The sequence below is a fragment of the Capsicum annuum genome, chromosome 3, assembly GCF_002878395.1.
Source record: "Capsicum annuum cultivar UCD-10X-F1 chromosome 3, UCD10Xv1.1, whole genome shotgun sequence".
Lineage (NCBI taxonomy): Eukaryota > Viridiplantae > Streptophyta > Magnoliopsida > Solanales > Solanaceae > Capsicum > Capsicum annuum.
The window spans coordinates 66971799-66979342 of NC_061113.1; positions in this window are offsets into that span (position 1 = coordinate 66971799).

Consider the following 7544-nt stretch of genomic DNA (forward strand, 5'->3'; position numbering starts at 1 on the left):
CGCTTACCAGGAGTAAGAGGTGAACTGGATACCTTTGTCTAAAATAATATATAGTGGAATGCCATGTAATCTGACCAACTCCCTGATATAAAGTTTGGCATAATCCTCAATTGAATAAGAAGTACAAATAGGAAGAAAATGAGCTGACTTGGTCATGCTATCTATAATGACTCAACCTGAATTATGCTGATAATGAGTTCTAGGGAAACCGGTCAAGAAGTCCATGTTCACTTCTTTCCACATCCAATTAGGAATGGTGAACTCCTGCATGGAACTACTAGGTTTCAGATGCTTTATCTTAACGTGCTGATATGAAGAGCCTTAAACCCAAACTCTGTAACATCTCTCTTCAACCAACTCTACTAATGGATCTCCCACAAGTTGCGGTGCATCTTAGTGGCCCCTGGATGAATAGAGTATCATGCAATATGTGCTTCTGCAAGAATTTGCTACTTCAATCCATCTACACCTGGAACGCACAAATGACCCTAACCTATTAGAAATAATTTTCCTTGCCCAAAGGTAAGAAATAAGCTGACCCCTGAACGCTGAAGTACTACCTTTCCACTCTAGGACTGGCTCATTAGAGAACTAAAACTAAACTATCCTATTTCTTCAGTAAACTATGGCATATCAGGAATAAATCCAATCCATGCCGAGAATGACATCTAAGTCAGTAATCTAAAACTTGACTAAATCTGCTGACGTGGATTTCTGAAATATCATAACTGGGCTGTTCCTCTATACCCGTGAGCTATGATGGTTTTACCCACTAGGGTAGAGACTGAAAAGGGCTCTACTAAAATTTGAGGACTGATTTTGAAATCGCCTGCTATGTATGGAGTGACAAAAGACAATGATGCACATGGGTCTAGTAAAGCATACACAAGAAAATAGAAAATCTATAACATACCAGTAATGACATCAGGAGAATTTTCTTGATCCTGTTGGGTCTGAAGAGCATAGAGTTTGTTTGGGCGTTGCCCACTAGTAGCAAAACAAGTTGCACCCCACTGGTTTGGGCGACCGAATTGAGCTGTGTAATGATTATTCTGACCCTTTATACCTTACTACGGACACGCTCTAATCTTGTGTCCTGGCTTGCCATAAGCAAAACAAATATCACTACCGGATCTGCAAACACCCTTATAGTTCTTACCACAAGTCTGACAGAGGGGATTAGTATGGACACTGTCAACACTGCCCTGGGTCTTAGAGCCTGCCACTCTATCTCTGTTACCCTCTCTGAACTTAGGAACTGGAGCACTGGCTATAGAGAGGGCTGGAACTAATGACTTAGGATAAAACTGAGAACGGTTTTCTTCTTCTGATTTAGGCTGAGTGAAGTTAAAACTACCTATCTTTACTCTCTTATTTTGTTTCTCCCTTAGCTTAATCTTTTGCTCCTCTATCTGCTAAGCATAGGTCATGTGTCTAGCTAAGGTCATGCTACTGTTCAGCATAGCGGATCTGCACTCATTAACTAAGCTGTCGTTCACCCCTGAATTGAACTTACTCATCTTGGATCTAATGTCTGCAACCACATGAGGGGTACACCTGGCTAATTGAGTAAACTTAAAAGAATACTCTTTCACTATCATATTGCCCTGGTTGAGATTGATAAACTCTAGAACCTTGGCTTTTCTAAGCTCTTGGGGAAAGAATCTATCTAAGAATTCAGTGACAAAGTCCTCCCACTCTATAGACCTACATCATCTAATCTTTTGGTCTTCTACTGTTTGAACCAAACATGAGCCACATCCTGCAACTTGTATGCAGCTAGCTGAGCACCCTCAACAGTAGTCACCCCTATGGCATCTATCAGTTTTTGAACTTGATCTAAGAATTACTAAGGGTATACATCTACTTTAGACCCGAGGAAGGTTGAAGGATTCATTTGGGCGAAGTCTCGAATCCTCACTATAGTTGAGTTGGCCATTGGGTTGGATGTAAAAACTATTGTCTATTCATTATGAGCAACGACTGATTAAGAAAAAGTGGTAAATGTGGTCCTGAACTCCGCAGAAGAAACATGACCAACTAATGGTTCTTCAGGCTGAGGAGCTAGCTGATTTCTTCTCTTAAGAGGCATGTTCTGAAATAAAGAGAAGAAGCAGATTAGACTGAGAGACTGACTTGTGATTAATCTCACTATCACGATATGAATACAGAAAGAAGGGAAACTATTCTTAACATCTCATAGCCTCTAGTACATAAATTTGGCACACAACACACCCATGCACAAGACTCTACTAGATATGACTTTCAGACTTCCTAGGAATCTACTAAACCTTAGGCTCTGATACCAAGTTTGTAACACCCTTATTTTTTGACCTAGGATGCTACATGGTGCTTATGACCCTTAAGGACCACAATCTAACACATGACTGATATCTATACCTGTGTACTACAATATATAATGTAATAATTCAGAAAATATAAACATGTAGGCCATAAGGTTCAACTGAATAAAGAATCTGTAAAATAGTAACATCTGTATGGGTGAAACATACCCCAAACAACTAAAAACTGCATCAAATCTGAACTAAATGTGAAAGTCTCTAAATACTATATGAATAAGGAGTTGAAGGAACATGTCTCCAACTTACTCCATCTAGCAAAACTGAGATGAAATAATAAATAAAATAAAATAATATTGTATCATCCTCGAATAAAGAGGACTCACTGCAACTCTGTATACTGGAATGCAGCTGCTACTGCTAGTATAGAACTCATGTACCTGAACCTATGGTGTAACATAAAAAGAAAGCACCATAGAGCAAATGTATTACTACAATTGGAGTACTGAGTATACGAGTAAGGTAGGCTAATGCAAAGGGTTTACATGCATGAATAATGCTAACTGACTGACTGATATGAATGTAAGAGTACAAACATACATACATAGTAACTAAGATTATTAGTACGTGATAGCTAAATCTGTATGCTAATACATGGTTTACTGATAACTGACATGGCTAAAACTGTATTTCTAATAAAGTGGGTGACTCGGTCGGATAGTCTTGAATCTGATAGAACTTTCTGAGTCCGTGTAATAACTGAATTTGATTGAATCTAATAATCCTGGTATATTGATATCTAAAGAACTATCTGAGTTCTTTTATTGAGACTGAGTCTGAATCTGTGGAAGGTAGTTGTTTAACCAACATGCCCTATTTGTGCTATTAAGGCTAAGTTGGGGTCCAATCTCTGACCCAACTGGAGGGTGTCAATACTGCGCCACTGGTAAGGACAGTTGTTAGTGACCCTTAGCTGGTTTGTACTTGAATAAGAGCAGTTCGAACCCTAAACTGACAGGTTAAGCCACCTCATCAACCCTAATCTGACCAGTTAAAATGTCTCAACCTATGCTGGCTACATAGTTTTGGAACGCAAGGATGACTGCTAAGAATCACACCCTAAACTGGTAGATGAGTTCCCATCCTTGGGTTCACTCAATGCTAACTTCTACTCCCATCTGAAGAGACAGAACATGATTCAACTAACTATACATGGACTGATTAACTGACTTCTGTTGACTGACGAAATAGTACTACTATTTGAGAGTTAACTGAGATCATGAGATTTCTGAGGTTTCCTGAGTCACATGACTAACTGAGTTCTATAGATTATAGCTTGACTGAGATTATCATGACAACATGATATAGCTCTAGGAACACAACTATATTCTTTGGGTACGAATACCCTCAGGACTTGATAGAAGGAAACTGACACACATGGCATAACTGGATCACAAGAGTTGAGTCCACAATTCACAATATCATAGGTAGGGGATCTGATACTTCATGTAGTGATTCAACATCTTAAACATTGTAGGTATTGCATGGATATATTTCGTTTACATATTAGACATATCCATTATCATATATGCTTCATACCACAACAATAGCAACACATCAATAGCATGGAATTTATCTTTAAGTATACAGCTAACACAGACTTGTCATTTAGATATCATGGAACCATGTAAACATAAATTCCTAATATCCCAAGCATTTTATCGAACACCTAGCATGGATTCTTTAAGGCATAGGTGTGTTTCATAACTTGCACCATATTACACCACCTAAAGTTCATAGTTTTCAACTAACAACCATATATATATTCCATGAAAACACCTTTAGATATCATCTTAAAACTTAAACAACAATCATCAACATGTACATGATCATATCACCACAAAAATTTCACAAAATAGTATTTAAAACATGGTTCTTGACCTCTATGAATGGATTGGAACCTTAGATGAGCACTACGCATAACTTAGATTAATAATCCATGAAGATAGTAGTGAAATAAGCTTGGAATTTGAAACCCCTAATTTAACGCTAGACTTGTTCTTGGTTGTTCTTGAGAGAATTTTGATAAAAAGTAATGTAAAGAGCTGATTTGGTGTCTCAATCTCGTGTTTGGGACTTATATAGGGGTGGAAAGATGACCTAAATACCCTTCTAGATGCGTCATCTAATTTCTGTTAAAATTACCCAATTTAGACCCCTAGTGCGACATAGAGACATCGTGTTTCCACCCATTTGTGACCTGGAAATTCACCGCAATGCTTTGGAATCGTGGAGAGACACTAGAAATTAACGAACGTCATTTTGGATTATGGCACGACTCGCCACTGACTGAAATGACTTTGCTGAATCTTTAAATCGCCATAACTTCTTCACTGGGTGTCCGTTTTAGGCAAATTTTTTATCGACAAAAATCTTATTCAATTCTCTAAAACTTTGAGGGTATAATTCCTCCAAAATACTACCAATAAAAGGAGTTATTTTCATTCGAAGATAAGTTATATGAAACCATACACGAAAAATTGGTGGATTCAAAAGTTCTTAGCCTGGCTTACTCTAAGTGACTCTTATGAACATGCTTAACACATCATAAGTGCTATTATTGCTAGGATACTCATCCTAATTCATGTACACAGATATGAATCATAGGATTGGAGGTTTCATGTGTAGGAACAACGGTTTATTTTCTAGCTTAGAAATATATGGGGTATTACATTCTCATTCTTATTTGATGTGTGTATTACATCCTCATATAAAATAAATTTATGATACATTTGTACCACCCAAGAAATATTTAAAACACTGGTTTTTTCTAATGGAAAATGTGAAATCCTTAATACCCTCTACCAATGGATGTGTTAGACAGAAGATATAAATATGTCATTTGATATGGATTGTATTAGAGAGGTTCACCGATGACCTTGTACGTCACATCATCATCACCATCATCATCATCATCTTCATTGTACTTTATAAATTATGCTTGTGATGTGATTATATTTCTATCATTGACTTGATATCAGTCCATTTGTTCTATATTCCTATACTTGTATTTGATATATGTGTATATTTGTTCTTCTATACTTGTATTTGTTTTATCTCTGTACATTAGAAATATTTGTGAAGACAATGTGGGCTATAATTTGGGACATTTTTGATTATAGGTGATGCGCCCATAGTTTGTATTTTATATGATTTATTTTATAATTTGGTTAGTTAGACTTGGATAACTAAGGAGTACAAATGTACCATACTTACCCCAAATATGCCCATTCGATGTAGATCCAGGTGAGAGTGTGCCTTGCGATAACTGATTGAGGCGATACTTGGATCCTATTCGAGGTAGCACTTGATTTATCCATCCGGAGTTGGTTACTATATTTTCTCATCTACATTATGTATTTATTTGTAATTCATGTACAGATTTGATCCTTTTTGGATATCCTATATATTCTGAATTCTTGTTGTATTTGTTAGTTCTAAAATCGTGTTACTAGTTTTCTAGGTATTGTATGGGATCTTGATTATTTATTTTGGCTTTTACTATATATGTGTTGTTAAAATCCATTTTAGGAGTCTGGCCTTTGGTTGGGTAGTAATTTCTCATTTCATATCAATTTGGGTGATAGTCTTACTTTTCAAGATTTACCCCGACAAGTGTCATCATGACCCTTGGTTTTGGATCATAACAAATTGGTATCAGAGTATTTAGTTTCATTGGTCTATATAGTCTAAGAATGGGGTGTCTAACGAAGTCTCACTAATTAGTACATAGATATCCATATCTGTCTTCAAAAAGCTATAATATGACCTTAGAAAATGTCCCATATTTAATTCTATATCATGTGGATCTTTCAAACCTTGTGTTCTAACTCATATGTCAATCTTTTTTGCGCAGATGGTGAGGACTAAATCCAGTGAGGCTAGAGAATTAGATTTATTAATTGAGTAGAGAGCATAGTCTAAAGGGCATGTTGTGAGTCATGGTCGTACTCGACGAGGAGGATATTCATGAGGATATGCCCCTGTGAATCAACAACCAAGATAAGTAATCTAACGAATGAAGTTCATTAGTGTTTACTTATTGTTCACAGTGCCTTAACCCTAGGTTTTCATCCATTAATTTTCCAAAGTATTTACTTTTTCGCATTGCTTTAGTTTACTTTTAATTCCAAACTTTCAAAACTCTTTTGGTTATGTTTGCACTATCGTAATCTCAATTGTGGACTTGCATAGGATTTTTGTCAACCTATGTCCTTGATGGATCGATATTCGTCTTAATTAAAAGCCATTGTATTAGTTGATGAGACCACATCCACTTGTTTGTGCACTTGTGTGTAACTAGATTTTGGCGTCAGTGATGGGGACTTGTAAATTGGCAACTATTTTTGTTCTAGTTTTACTTTTTTTATTTCTTTGGTACTTTAGTCTTGGTCCTGGTACAAAATTTGTAGGAAATGGGTTTACAGTATAGTAATCGAGCAAGGGATAGGGAGTTAGTTAAAATAAGCACTAAACCCAAGAAATACTTCTATCAATGAAGGAGAGAAGAAATCCTTCTCCCCTATATCATGCAATTTCAAGATAATCAAGACAATCAAACTTTAATGGATAAATATCACCAAGATCACACGATAGTTTGAGAAGTGGCAATCCCACTTTCGACAAATTTGACCTCCACTTTTTCTGAAACCAGCTGCTGGAGGTGGCTTCGAACTGAAACAAAATATGCTACAACTTTTGATCAGCAGTGGATAGTTTATGGGGCTTTCACATGAAGATACACAAGCCCATCTGTGGAACTATCAAGAGATCAATGAGACATTCATCCATATGGGTATGTGAACTGATCATATTAGGCTGATATTATTCCCCTTTTCACAATTAGGGGAAGTAAAGAAGTGGTTGAACAATAAGACGTTAAGTTCAACCACAATCTGGGATAACTTAGCTCAGAAATTCCTTGCCTGATTCTTTTAATCTGGTAAGACTGCAAGCCTGTACAATGAGATTGTGTGCTTGAAACACAAGCCATATAAGAATTTATATCATGCATAGGATAGATTGATGGCTCTTCTTCGAGAATGTCCACATCATCAGCAGTCCAATGAGGGACTAGCTCACACTTTTGTTGAGGCACTTGATCACAATACAAAAATATTACTCGATTCAGTGGTAGGCGGTCAATCTTTGGAGTTAAAATATGATGAGCCCAAATTGTTGTGT